Source organism: Delphinapterus leucas, chromosome 20 (genome assembly GCF_059928025.1).
Source record: "Delphinapterus leucas isolate spDelLeu-1000000601 "Yukka" chromosome 20, BTC_Dleu_Yukka2, whole genome shotgun sequence".
In the NCBI taxonomy this organism is placed as follows: domain Eukaryota; kingdom Metazoa; phylum Chordata; class Mammalia; order Artiodactyla; family Monodontidae; genus Delphinapterus; species Delphinapterus leucas.
Window position 1 is genome coordinate 25838055 of NC_143148.1, and position 13260 is coordinate 25851314.

At 45.6% G+C, this 13260-nt stretch overlaps 1 long non-coding RNA gene across 1 annotated transcript in view; it reads left to right on the forward strand.

Annotated features, from left to right (window-relative positions):
- LOC149744631 (uncharacterized) overlaps window positions 1-12310 on the forward strand; it is a 29785-nt gene extending 17475 nt beyond the window's left edge. Inside the window, exon 2 of the long non-coding RNA XR_016390954.1 lies at window positions 12173-12310. This is a non-coding gene — a long non-coding RNA (uncharacterized LOC149744631). The remainder of the gene's footprint in view (window positions 1-12172) is intronic.
- Window positions 12311-13260: the final 950 nt, after the last annotated feature.

The following is a 13260-nucleotide window of genomic DNA, read 5'->3' on the forward strand; positions in this document are numbered from 1 at the left end:
CAGATCTGGGCTATTTGGGGGACAAGTAAAATATTTTTTTCAGAATTGAAAACAAGCGTTCAAACAAACTTTGTACACAAATGCTCATAGCAGCCCTATTCATAATAGCCAAAGTGTGTTAACAGCCCAGATGTCCATCAACAGATGGATGGGTAAACAAATTGTGGTGTATATATACACAATGGAATATTATTCGGGCATAAAAAGAAATGAAATGCTGATACATGTTACAAAATGGATGACCTTAGAAACCAAAATGCAAATTTCATTTTATTATTATTATTATTAGTAGTAGTAGTAGTAATAGTAATTGCCCACGCTACGAGGCTTGTGGGACGCTAGTTCCTTGACCAGGGATTGCACCCCGGGCCCTTGGCAGTTAAAACGTGGAGTTCTAACCACTGGACTGCCAGAGAATTCCCCTTATGTTAATTGTTTAAAAAGAGGCCAGATAAAAAAGACTATATACTGTGTGATTCCATTTATATGAAACATACTGAATAGGGAAATCCATAGAGACAGAAAGTAGATTAGTGGTTGCCAAGGGCCTGGGGGAGGGGAAAATAAGAAGTAACTGCTTAACGTGTATCAGTTTTTCTTTTTGGTGATGCAAATGATCTAGAAATATATAGTGGTGATGATTGCACAACATTATGAATGTAATAAATGTCACTAATATTTATATTCTGTATATTTTACCACAATTAAAAAAAACTTTCCTAGAAAGCAAAAGGAAAAAAAAATCTTTTTCAGAGCTTTTTGGGCATTATCTCAAAGTAATATTTACCCTAAATTCCCCAAAGGGAAAATTAACCAATTAAGGTGTTGATTACACGGATGTATGCATTTGTCAAAACCCCTTGAATGGTACTTAACATTTGTGTGTTTCACTGCATGTAAATTTTATCTTAATAAAAATTAGCCAACCAATAGTGACAAAAAATACAACTGTACTACATACAAAAATAATCTGTGGAAATATGATATTGTACTACCTATAGGGTAGGTTGAATTACACAGCTTCCAGGAATCCAAGTATTCATCTACACTCCTGTGTAGGGCTCTTGGAAGCATATCATAAAGTTATTTCAATTACCACTGAAATCTAGAAGGAAATCCCATGTGGAATTGCAATCAGTTCAGCAGCCTGGAGGTCATAGCATGTTCCTGTTGCAGACGCTCACAACAGTAAGGAGCTTGCTTCCTGGTCACAGAAATCTGAACATGATTTCACTTAAAAGTTCTTCAGCTGTACAGCAGTCAATATGACAAATATCCATCGCAGATAAAAATGTTTACAGTTGTTACCTTGCTAGCTAATCCATTGCTATATCCTTAGGTCACCCTTGCACAATATAAAAAATCATGTGTTATTGTACCTGACAAATGCATCACTGAGAGATTTTTCTTCGATTTCAATTAGAAGCATCCAGTAACGCTATTCCAAACAGAAGCAAATATTTAACAACATTCACCAAATACTTATTAAATGTAAGGTACATAGGATTATAATATTAGCATTCAATTCTGTATCCCCAATTTCACATTAAATAGATTTCTCATTTTTATATCGAATTGGAAGTTGAGGGTGATTGTGAAAGCTTTCAGTTCTCAAGGAATTTGGTCAGTTTTAGTGCTTATCTCTTCCTTGCTCATTTTTTATACCAGATAGAAATGGGGTTATATGAACAACCCTTTAAAATGGCCTAAGTTAAATAGTGCAAGGGGAAAAAGTGAAACTACATATTCCAGGAAAACAAAAATCTGATAGAGGAAAAATGTTATTATAAAACATTTCTTGGCTCTGCATCAAACTTTCATATCGTCAAAATATATATCCTGTTTATTAAATTTCAATGTTTAGAATCTATAGTTAGACAACATACAGATATAACTTTGACTATAAGAAAGAAAATAAATGCTGTTAATTTTGTCAATGTAAAAGTTCAAATTGTAGAAGTTGAAAGGCAGAAGGGAGAGGAATTCAAAGTGAGGGGGCTAACTTCATCTCACAAAGAAGGAGACAAGGGGCTTCCCTGGTGGCGCAGTGGTTGAGAGTCCGCCTGCCGATGCAGGGGACGCGGGTTCGTGCCCCGGTCCGGGAGGATCCCACATGCCGCGGAGCGGCTGGTCCCGTGAGCCATGGCCGCTGTGCCTGCGCGTCCGGAGCCTGTGCTCCGCAACGGGAGAGGCCACAACAGTGAGAGGCCCGTGTACCGCAAAGAAAACAACAACAAAAAAAAGTAGGAGCCAAAAAGGACTTCCCTGGTGGTGCAGTGGGTAAAGCTCCTCGTTCCCAGGGCAGGGGGTCCAGGTTTGATTCCTGATCAGGTAGATCCCTCATGCATGCCACAGCTAAGAAGTCCGCATGCCGCAACTAAAAATGATCCCATGTGCCGTAGCTAAGACCCAGCACAGCCAAAATAAATAAATAAATAAATATTAAAAACAAACGAACAAACCAAAAAGAAGGAGCCAAAAGACACTGCATAATTAATGGAATTAGAAGTAAAGATGTCAGTATATGACTAAAAGTTACTGGGGCAGACATAGTACCTAACCAATATCCACTCCTCTCTGCCTCTTAGTAACAGAACGGGCACCGTTTCTCAGTCTTGACACTATTGACATTTTGGACTGGATAAGTCTTTGCTGTGCGGGGCTGTCCTATGCATTGTAGGATATTTGGCAGTATCCTAGCCTTTATCCTCAGAATGCCACCCCTATTCGTGACAATAAGAAATATCTCCAGACATTGCCAAAAGTCCTGTGGGGGACAAAATCACAGCTGGTTGAGAAACACTGGACTAGGGTAAGATCACATACACATCACTATATCTTAAAATATCCCTAGAAGATTCTAATATGCAACCAGGTTTAAGAACCACTGATCTAAGCCAGTGATGTCAATCCTATTTCTTACAGGTTTCTCCAGCTCCCTGGCAGCTAGATGTGACCTTGTGGCATAGTTCTGGCCAATGAGATTTAAGTAGGAGTTTGCTGGTGAGAGGAGGTCTAAGAAATCTTATGCTTTCTAGATAAAGGGCAACCGACATAGCTTCTGTTTCTTGCCCATTCTCTTATTCCTTCTTTGTATGCAGATGTGAGGTCTGGAGTTGCAGCAGCCATCTTGTATTCAAAAGGAGACAACTAGTCTATTAAGGACAGCAGAGAGGAAAGCAAAAGAGAACCTGGGCCCTTGCTGGCGGTTTTTGGCAGCTGAACTAGCAATAAACTGGATTGATTAAGTGAGAAAAATATCTCCCTGTGTGTTTAAGCCACTGTAGTCAGGTTTCTATTATTTGAGTGAAGAGCAATCACAACTGCTGGAGTTACAAATGTAGTGAAGAGAGAAAGTAAAAATGTATAATACTATACTGGTAGGATGGGGTAGGGGAGGAGAGAGAGTGGTATAAACAAGCTGAATACTCATCTCTCATAACAGGAAGTCTAAAGGGATAAATCAGAAATAGTTATATATACCCAAAAGAATTGAAAACATATGTCCATACAAACCCTTGTACTTGAATGTTCATAGCAACATTATTCATAATAGCCCCAAAGAGGAAACAAACCAAATGTTCATCATTGACTGATTAACTGATAAACAAAGAATGGTATGTCCATGCAATGGAATATTATTCAGCCATAAAAAGAATGAAATACTTATACATATTACAATATGGGTGAACCTCGAAAACATTTTGCTAAGTGAAAGAAGTCAGATAACAAAAGGTCACATATTGTGTGATTCTCTTTATATGAAATGTCCAGATGAGTCAAATCCGGAGAAACATAAGATAGATAAGTAATTGTCAGGAGTTGGGGGGAGGAGCAAGGGGGAATGACTGCTAATGAATATGGGTTTTTTTTTGGGGGGGTGGGGGGCTAAAAATGTTCTAGAATCAGATAGTGGTGATGGCCACACAACGTTGCAAATATACAAAAAAAATCACTGCACTGCACTCTTTAAAACGATGAATTTTGTTCCATGTGAATTGTACGTCAATAAAAAACAAAACAAAAACAATAACGAGAGACAGCTATGTAAGTGAAGTATTGGAGATATGGAAGGATCTGCTGAAAGACTTGAAAGTGATTCCTTCTTAGGAGCAAAACAAAGAAACAATTGCTTTTCATTATTAGCCTTTCTGTATCACTTGATTTTTTTTTTAATATGTTCGTGTTACTTTGGTAAGAGAAAAGGGAAAAAAGTGGCATAAGAATATTTCTTTCTTTGTAGCCTTGGCTAAGCTAGCGACTCTAGTAAGGAAGAACTTTTTCTCTCTCTCATTTCCAGGCAGGTTGCCAATTTAAATGGCCTTCCTTTCCTGCTGATCTCTGCCAACGTGGTGTCAGACACTGAGAACTAGCTTCGAAGTAAGAAAGCTTCTAAGAAAAATAAAAAGCACATTCTTAACTAAAGTGACACATTTATAATTATTCAGGCCCATGACTAGCAGAATGTTTTTCATAATGGAGAAAAAGTGAGGAGTATTCTAACTCAAAAATAAACTCTACATCCCTTTAAGAGCTTTTCACAAGAATAAAAAAAGAGCATGTTGAACAGCAAAGACCTGTCTCATAAATTCAGATCTCAGTTCCAAACCAGTGGGACTGATGTGCGTGGTCATTAAAGACGGAACTTTGCAGATATCAAAGCAGAAATGTAGGCTCCTGGGCAATCTATTTTCCTGAAGAAGGCACTTTCCCTCTGCAAAGGACTATGAAAGGCCTATAATGCAAGGCTTTTAACAGATTGATTTTTAATGAATCCACAGTCCCAACTTCTTACAAGCTGCAACTCCAATTCAGAAGAAAAAAAACAAAACAAAAAACAGACACACTTTCATTAGATGCCCTGTGGTTTCAGCAGTGGGTTGACTGTTTTTTATTTTACATTTTTTTAGATTAATTTGTTTTTTTCTTTATTTATATTTGGCTGTGTTGGGTCTTCACTGGGCTTTCTCTAGTTGCGGGGAGCGGGGGCTACTCTTTGTCGTGGTGCATGGGCTTCTCATTGCGGTGGCTTCTCTTGTTGCGGAGCACGGGCTTTAGGTGCGCGGGCTTCAGTAGTTGTGGCATGCAGGCTCAGTAGTTGTGGCTCACAGGCTCTAGAGCGCAGGCTCAGTAGTCGTGGCGCAGGGGCTTAGTTGCTCCGCGGCATGTGGGATCTTCCCGGACCAGGGATCGAACCCGTGTCCCCTGCATTGGCAGGCGGATTCTTAACCACTGTGCCACCAGCGAAGCCCCTGGTTGATGGTTTGATGGCTGAGAGTGACCATGGAGGGGGATGGAAACTGGTGTGTTTCCCCCCAACCCCACCCCCGTTTCTGTCTCCCTGTGACTTTTGCCACATCCATAAGTAGAACCTAAAGCAAATGGATTCAGAAGTGCATTTAGCTTCTCCTGTTTACTTCTGGTGGTTGCCCAACCCAGAAGCACAACTACTTCCCACTTACAGTAAGGAGCAAAACCTCTGGCTCCTAACATGGATGAAGACTCTCTTGAAGTCAGTCGGTGTCTTTTTAGTTCTTCAGGCCCAGCAAGATTTTTTTCTCATTCAACCCACTTTTTGTACCACAATCTCACATTTTCTCTCTACTTTCTTTAAGCATTCTGAGCCTCATGTGACCTTCCCACCCCCTCCCACCCAGGGGAATTTTTTCGTATGCTCAAGGAGTTACAGGGGATGGACAGAAGAAATTGGATGCTGTCCATCGGTCCCTCACCTTGCTGACCTCACTGACTGCCTTGGTGTTATTTTCATCATGCCCCACAGCAAGCAGGCCCAAATGCGAGGATTCTGGTCTATGTTAGTTACCAACCCATATAATGTTTCCCAAGGGCATTGCCATTTTGAGTCTAGAAGGCCTATATGAGCCAAAGGAACAATGATGGTAGATCTTCCAATGCTACGGTTGAGAGTCAGGAAGAATTCGGCTCCCACTTCATACACCATCCCTCATAATGAGGAGGGCACCCCCCCACCAGAATGAGCAGCAGGATGGCTGCCGACAGCACCAGGCTCACCTCCAGCTAGCTGCATAACAACCGTGAAAAGGAGTGTCTCTTTCCCAATAGTTCCAACGAAAATCTCAGAACTGAATCCCATTGGCCTGGTTTGAGTCATTTGCTCATCCCTGTACCAATCACTGTGGCCAAGTGAGAGGATTCTGATTGGCCATGCCTAGGTCACGTGCCCACCCTGCCTAGAATACATGGACTGATTGAGTAGAAGGGAAACCAGGGCTGTAGCTATCAAAAAAAGGGGGAATGCATGTCAGAGAGACTAGAACAATGGCTTTATCTATGTTTACTTAAAGAACAAAAAACCACAAGAAGAAAAGATGAGGACAAATACTGGGAACAGGAAAGTCACTCATAACCCCTAGACAGATACATTTTTGGAAGCAATCTCTACATACCTTTTTGACTTATTTATTGAGCATTCAGTGTACCCAGTGCTCTAAGCTTAGCAAGGAGGTCGGGACTGTAAGACTGGGTCATAAAGTAAGCACACTTACTTTTGATCTAAATGACCAAACTGCCTCAGGAAGATTTCATCTATGTACTCCACTCACAATGCCTAGAGCCCCACTTCCCTTCCCCACCGCCCCAGAGCAGCACAGCTGGAAAACTCTCCTCCCACAGAAGAGATCTCTTCCCAGGAAGGCATTCTGAGGAGGTTCCACCTCCACCTTACATCTCTGAGGCCGACAAGCTGGGAAGGCTAGAAAGTGTCTCTTACACCCTTTCACCTCCTTGTGGGAGGTGCCACACCCTCTTCTGATGTCCTTCCCTCCTGCGCCCCCTCCTGGCAGGAGATGGCTTAAGGCAGGACCTTTCCAGGGCCATTTACATGTATTCACAGGGCCTGGGAAGGCTAACTGGTGGAATTCCAGACATCAGAACTGCAGTGGAGGGAATCCTATCATTTGATGTCAGGCAGCCCTGAATTTGATTCCCAGCTTTGTCACTTTTTAAAAGTATGCGGCTTTGGGAGAAATATAACCTCACCAAGCCTCCAGTTATTTTGAGGATTAATTTAAAAGAATGACTATATTTCAAATACCCATCAGGAGATTTGGTTGATTTAGGCACCCAGTAAACATAATGTTACTATTATCGTTAATAAATATTATTTATTTACAGTGGAGTACACTGGCATGGGGACCTGCTTTGCTGGTTGACCTTTGCCAAGTTCCTTCCCCTCTCTGGACAACGAAGGTTGGGCTAGATGATCTGCCTGTTCTGAGAAAATGGGACATCCAGGTGCAGGGCATGATGGAAGTCCAATGCCAGAGAGCGACATGGTGTGCATACGTGCACCTGTCTGTGTGTGTGTGTGTTTGGGGAGCATGAGTATATGTGTGTCCCTTTGCACTGGGTGGAGGTGTTACCCCCGGAAACCCCAAAATCCATGCAGAGAGCTGTGGTAATCACTTCAGTGTTTGGGAAAATCTGGGAGGCAGGCAAGGAGACCAGTCTGCAGGAGACCAAGGTTGGGCTCCCAGCAAGTGCTGGTAGCTCCCTCTCCTTCCCTGGGCCGCTTGGAAGGCACAAGGGGGCTGGGTGGGCCAGGGCAAGTCCTCAGCAACTCTATCTCCGTGGAAAAGGGAATGGCAGGCTCAGGTCTCCTGCGGGGTGCTGGCTGGTGGCCAGGCCTCGTTGTCAATGTTCCGCAGCTAAATTCAGTCCAGCTGTTGCCCAGGAATCTGATATTAACAAACGCGTTCCTGTGACAGCTGGTCCTTCCTACCGCCGGAAGCCTTGGCCCCTGAGCCTGCAGCCCGGGTTTGGAGGTTTTGGAGGGTCCTGGGCCCATGGGATCCCAGGTCGCTAGTTTCTTCCGCGTGCAGGTAGGCAGTGTTCCCTAGCTGTGCTGATTTATGGCCAGGTTATCACGTTCGTCAAGTGTCCGGTCAAGAATTCAAAGGTGCTTGAATCTCACTTCATCTTGGGAGCCAGCTCCAGACCAGCTTGATTTTTTTTTTTTTTTGCTGTACGCGGGCCTCTCACCGTTGTGGCCTCTCCCGTTGTGGAGCACAGGCTCCGGACGTGCAGGCTCAGCGGCCATGGCTCACGGGCCCAGCCGCTCCGCGGCACGTGGGATCCTCCCGGACCGGGGCACGAACCCGTGTCCCCTGCATTGGCAGGAGGACTCTCAACCACTGCGCCACCAGGGAAGCCCCCCGCTTGATTTGTTATGTCACTAAATGTGCTTTCCTTCATGTGAGGCTCTCTGTCCAGCAAGCTTGGGAGGGTCAGGCTGCTTAGAGCCCTGGGGGTGGGGGGTAGGGTGAGTCCGGGAGTCTAGGTAGGCACTCCATTGCCCTTCCAGGTTTTGAGCTCTACTGGACATCCTTCCTCTTCCCCACCCCCTCCCATCCTCCCTCCCTGTTTTTTCTTCCTGCCTTCCTTCCAAGCTACTATGAGCCAGTACCTAAGTAAATACTCATAGTAGCCCTGCAGGGTAGGCTGTATTATCTGCTCAGAGCAACTGTTAAATAACCTGACGAAGGGCACGACAGCAGAGGCTGGTGGGGCACCAGTTTAAATCCAGGTCTGGCTGCCTCTGGGTGGGTGTTTCCCCCATTCTTCCCTGATGTGCTCCTCAAGCTTTGGGCCTGGCACCAGGGAAAACGCGATGAACTTGGATCCCTGCCCCAGGGAGCTGGCAGTGCAGGGAGCAGTGAACAACCACGAGATAGAAAAGGGGGGCAGAGCAGGGCGGGAAATCATGGAGCAGGTGCAAACCCAGAGGCATGCACACAGAGGTGATGACTGAAGTCGGAGAGTTCTCGCTGAGAGCGGGCAGCCCTCGGAGTTGGTAGCTCTCTGAAGGAGAGAAGGACATGACAACTCAGTGCAATGTGAGATTCTAGGTTGGCTGTTGGTTCAGGAAAAAAAAATGCTTCAAAGGACATGAATTAAAGCAATTGATGAAATTTAAGTTCGACTGTACATTTGATAATAAAGTGTCAATATAAAATTCCCTTAATTAATATTTAAATTGTAACTACATAAGAGATCATCCTGCTCTTAGGAGATACAGCTGAAGTATTTCAGGGTGATGAGTCATGATGGCTCTAACTTTCTCTCCAATGGTTCAGCAAATAATAATAGTAAGTATACACACGTAGAGATAAAGCAAAGTGGCAAAATGTTAACAATTGGTGAAAACCAATAGATGAAAGATATAAGGGTATTCACTGTACTGTTCTTGCAACTTTTCTGTAGGCTTGAAAGTCTTCCAAATGGAAAAGTTAAAGAAAAGAAGTGGGAGCAGGGAGAGGAGGCAGCAAAGGAGAAGAGCAGGGGGACGGGGCAGGCTCCTGGCAGCCGAGAGAGAGGACGTGAGTCCAGGAGGGCAGCAGAGGCTGCGGGAAGGTGGGCGGTGGCAAGGACGTGGGGACAGCTGAAGAGCAGTCTGTGGGCTGTGGGAGGACGCTGCAGTCTTGGAGATTCGGGAGCGCAGGAGAGCTGGAGGTGCCAGGAGTGGGGAGTACGCTCTCAAGGGTTTCTCCAGAGGTGGGCTGGAGAATGGCTGGGCAGGCTGGGGGAGCACGGCAGCGCTGGGCAAAGGCCTTCGTAGGTCGAGAGGGGCCTGAGCTCTTTGCTCAGAAGAGATGAAAAGGCTGATGGGGAGAGAGTTGACGAAGAGCCAGAACAGCCCGCGTTTTGTTTCCTTTAGAGCTCTTATCAGTGTGGAATGATTTCATCTGAAGGTATTTATTACCGGCCTGTGGAAGCCCCATGAAGTGTAAGCCTCTTGAAGGCAACCCCTTCCTGTTACCTATCCTCTGTCCCTTCTGTTAATCTTCACTGCTTTATCCCTAGCAGCTGTCAGGGGCTCAGAATTTTTGAATGGATGAATGACAGGGGGTGTGCTTGTTTTCTGGGGCTGCCAAAAGGAAGGACCACAGACTGGGTACCTAAACAACAGAAATATATTCCAGTTCTGGAGACTGGAAGTCTGAGACCAAGGTGTCAGCAGGGTTGGTTCCTTCTAAGGGCTGCGAGGAAGCACCTGCTCCGGGCCTCTCTCCTTGGCTCACAGATTGGTGTCCTCTCCTTGTGAACCTTCACATTACCTTCCCTTTATGTGTGTTCACCTCTGTGTCCAAATTTCCTCTTTTTATAACAGCACCAGCCATATTGGATTAGAACCCACCCTAATGATTTCATCTTAAGTAATTGTATCTGGTGATGACCCTGTTCCCAAATAAGATCACACTCTGAGGTACCGGCGGTTAGGAAGTCACCATATCAATTGTGGGGGGATGCAATTCAACCTGGAACGGGGAACAGGAGGGAAAGGAGGGGGGTGGGAGTGCATTAGGCGGGGAGGACGAGGGAAGGTGGGGCCCTGGGGAAGGCGGGGCTGGAGGTGAAGCTGGGGCTGCTGGGGGTGAAGTTGGGGCACCCAGCTGAGCGTTAAAAGAAGAGAAAAAGGCTTTCTTGTTGTGTATGTCCGCAGAAGGTTGAACTAAAGCCAAGGGAGGATGTTTTGGTTCAGTTAAAGGGAAACCTGTAAATTAAGAGATAGGACCGTCCAAAAACAGAGGCAGGTGCCCTGAGAGTGGGAAGTGAGTGTTCCATCTCTGGGAAGAAAGCAAGATCATTGGTGGCACACCAGGGCCAGTGAGGATGGCATTCCAGCCCGTGGGCACTGGACTTATTCAGGCCTCAGTATCGTGTGAGTGTTCCTCTGTGCCAGGCTTGGCTGTGTTGAGGAAGCAGCTGTGGACTGAAGCTCCCAGGCTGTCTGGGGTCCGGGGAGGAGTGATCATGGAGGTCCTTTCTGGTCCCTTTCCTGCTCAGGAGTGGCTGGGAAAACCGGCCACACCTGGGCAGCCTTGCAGGGAGTAGAGGGACAGGACCTGAGAGTGGGAAGTGAGTGTTCCACCAAGTGAGAACCACCAATCCAGCAGGGCCCCAGCAAGGCTCCGCTCACACATGCCTTCCCTATGAATGCCACCTGGCTGGGCTGCGTGCAAAGTGCCCCTCAGGCCATACCCCTGACCCTGGGTAGATCAGGACACCTGGGCTCTGTCCAGGTCCATCAGTAATTCTGGGCTGGGCCACTGTGGGCCGGGCACCTCTCCTCTGTGAGACTCGGTTTCTTCATTTGTATAAATGAGAACAGTGGTTGTAGGTTAATGTGGGTGGTCAGCAGTGTGATAGAGGAAGGCTGGAACTGAGTCAGGTCCGCTCTGGGTTTGAATCTCCATTTTCTCACTTCTCAGCCTAATGACTGAACAAGTCACTTAGCCTCAGTAAGCCTGTTTCTCATCTGTGAAATGGGCATGATATCAGCCTCCTCCAGGGTTACCAAAAACTGTGCTTTACCTCAATGCCCGGCACTGGGGCAGCTTTTCTAGTGATTCATTTTGTTATTAATAAGAATCCTTTGTAAGCTCTGAAGGGCTGCACACATGCCAGTCATTGTTGTTAATAATCAACTTAAGGCCATGAACTTGAGTCATTTAGGAAGGAAGCCTGGGGGTGGACATTGCCCTGGGGGACCGCAGTCTGGCTGCATCCTTCTCTGCTGGTCTGGGAAATCAGCCAGTACCAGGAGGGTCTGTAGGAACCAGACAAGCTCCTTCCCTTAAGGGAAGGCCCAGTTCTTGCTTTCTCCCCACCTACTATAGCTGCTGCCTCTTCTAGAGGAGCCCAACCCCCATCCCATAACCTCAGTTTAATCATGAGAAAAACTAGAGGCAAATCCCAATTGATGGACATCGTATAATATACGTGACCAGTTTTCAGAACTCTCAAGGTCGTTAAAAACAAGGGAAGTCTGAGAAACTGTCACAGCCAAGAGGAGCCTAAGGAAACATGGCAAGTAAATCCTGGATGGGATCCTGGAATGAAAAAGGACATTAGGAGAGACTAAGGAAATCTGAGTACAGTGTAGGCTTTAGGAATATGTGTCCGTTCATTAGTTGTAACAAATGTGCCATACGTATTTAAGATGCTAACAGGAACAGGAGAAATTGCTTGTGGGTGTGTATGGACGGAATATTTGTGTCCTCCTCAAATGGGATGATATTAGAAGGTGGGGCCTTTGGGGGGCATTAGGTCATGAGGGTTGAGCCTTCCTGAATGGGATTAGTGCCTTATAAGAAGACACAGCTTGTTTATGGTCCCTGCTCTCCTCCAGGTGTGGATACAAGGGGAAGACAACTAATTGTCTGCAACCAGGAAGAGGGCCCTCGCCGAGACACTGGATCTGCCAGCACCTTGATCTTGGACTTTCCAGCTTCTAGAACTGTGAGAAATAAATGTTTATTGTCCAAGCCACCAGTCTACGGTATTTTTGTTATAGCAGCCCAAACTGACTAAGACAGGGGCAGTGTACGGGGACTCTCTGAACTACCCTTGTAAACTTTCTGAATATCTAAATCCATTTTTAAATCATTTACTTTTAAAAATGCCAGTTTTTAAAAATTTATTTTTATTATTATTTTTTTAAATTTATTTTTGGCTGCATTGGGTCTTTGTTGCTGTGCATGGGCTTTCACTAGTTGTGGTGAGCGGAGGCTACTCTTCGTTGTGGTGCTCGGGCCTCTCACTGTGGTGGCTTCTCTTGTTGCAGAGCATGAGCTCTAGACACGCAGGCTTTGGTAGTTGTGGCACACGGGCTCAGTAGTCGCAGCACATAGGCCCTAGAGCACGCGGGCTTCAGTAGTTGTGGTGCATGGGCTTAGTTGCTCTGCGGCATGTGGGATCTTCCCAGACCAGGGCTCGAACCTGTGTCCCCTGCATTGGCAGGTGGATTCTTAACCACTGCGCCACCAGGGAAGTCCAAAAATGCTGTTTTTTAAAAGAATAAGAAGATTGTCACCAGAATGGTAGTTATCTCAGGGAGTGTGGGAGTTCAGATATTTTTATTTTCTTCCTTATTATTTTGGGTATTTTTTGGTATTTGTTATAATAAAATTTTAAAATTTAAAGAAAGAAAGGGAGGGAGGGAGGGAGGCAGAGAAGGAGAGAAAAAGAGAGAGAGAGGAAGGGAGGGAAGGAGGGAGGAAGGAAGGAAGGAAGGAAGGAAGGGAAGGAGGGAGGAAGGAAGGAAGGAAGGAAGGAAGGAAGGGAAGAAAGAAGGGAAGAATGAAATCTAAAGCAAATGGGGCAAGCAAACACCAGCCAGCTCAGCCATCAGCTGTCTCGGGTGAGGTACAGGGAGGCCTGGGTCCCTTCCCGCCAAATGAGTCCTCAGAGGTGCAGAGTGCCTTAGCTATCCCCGGA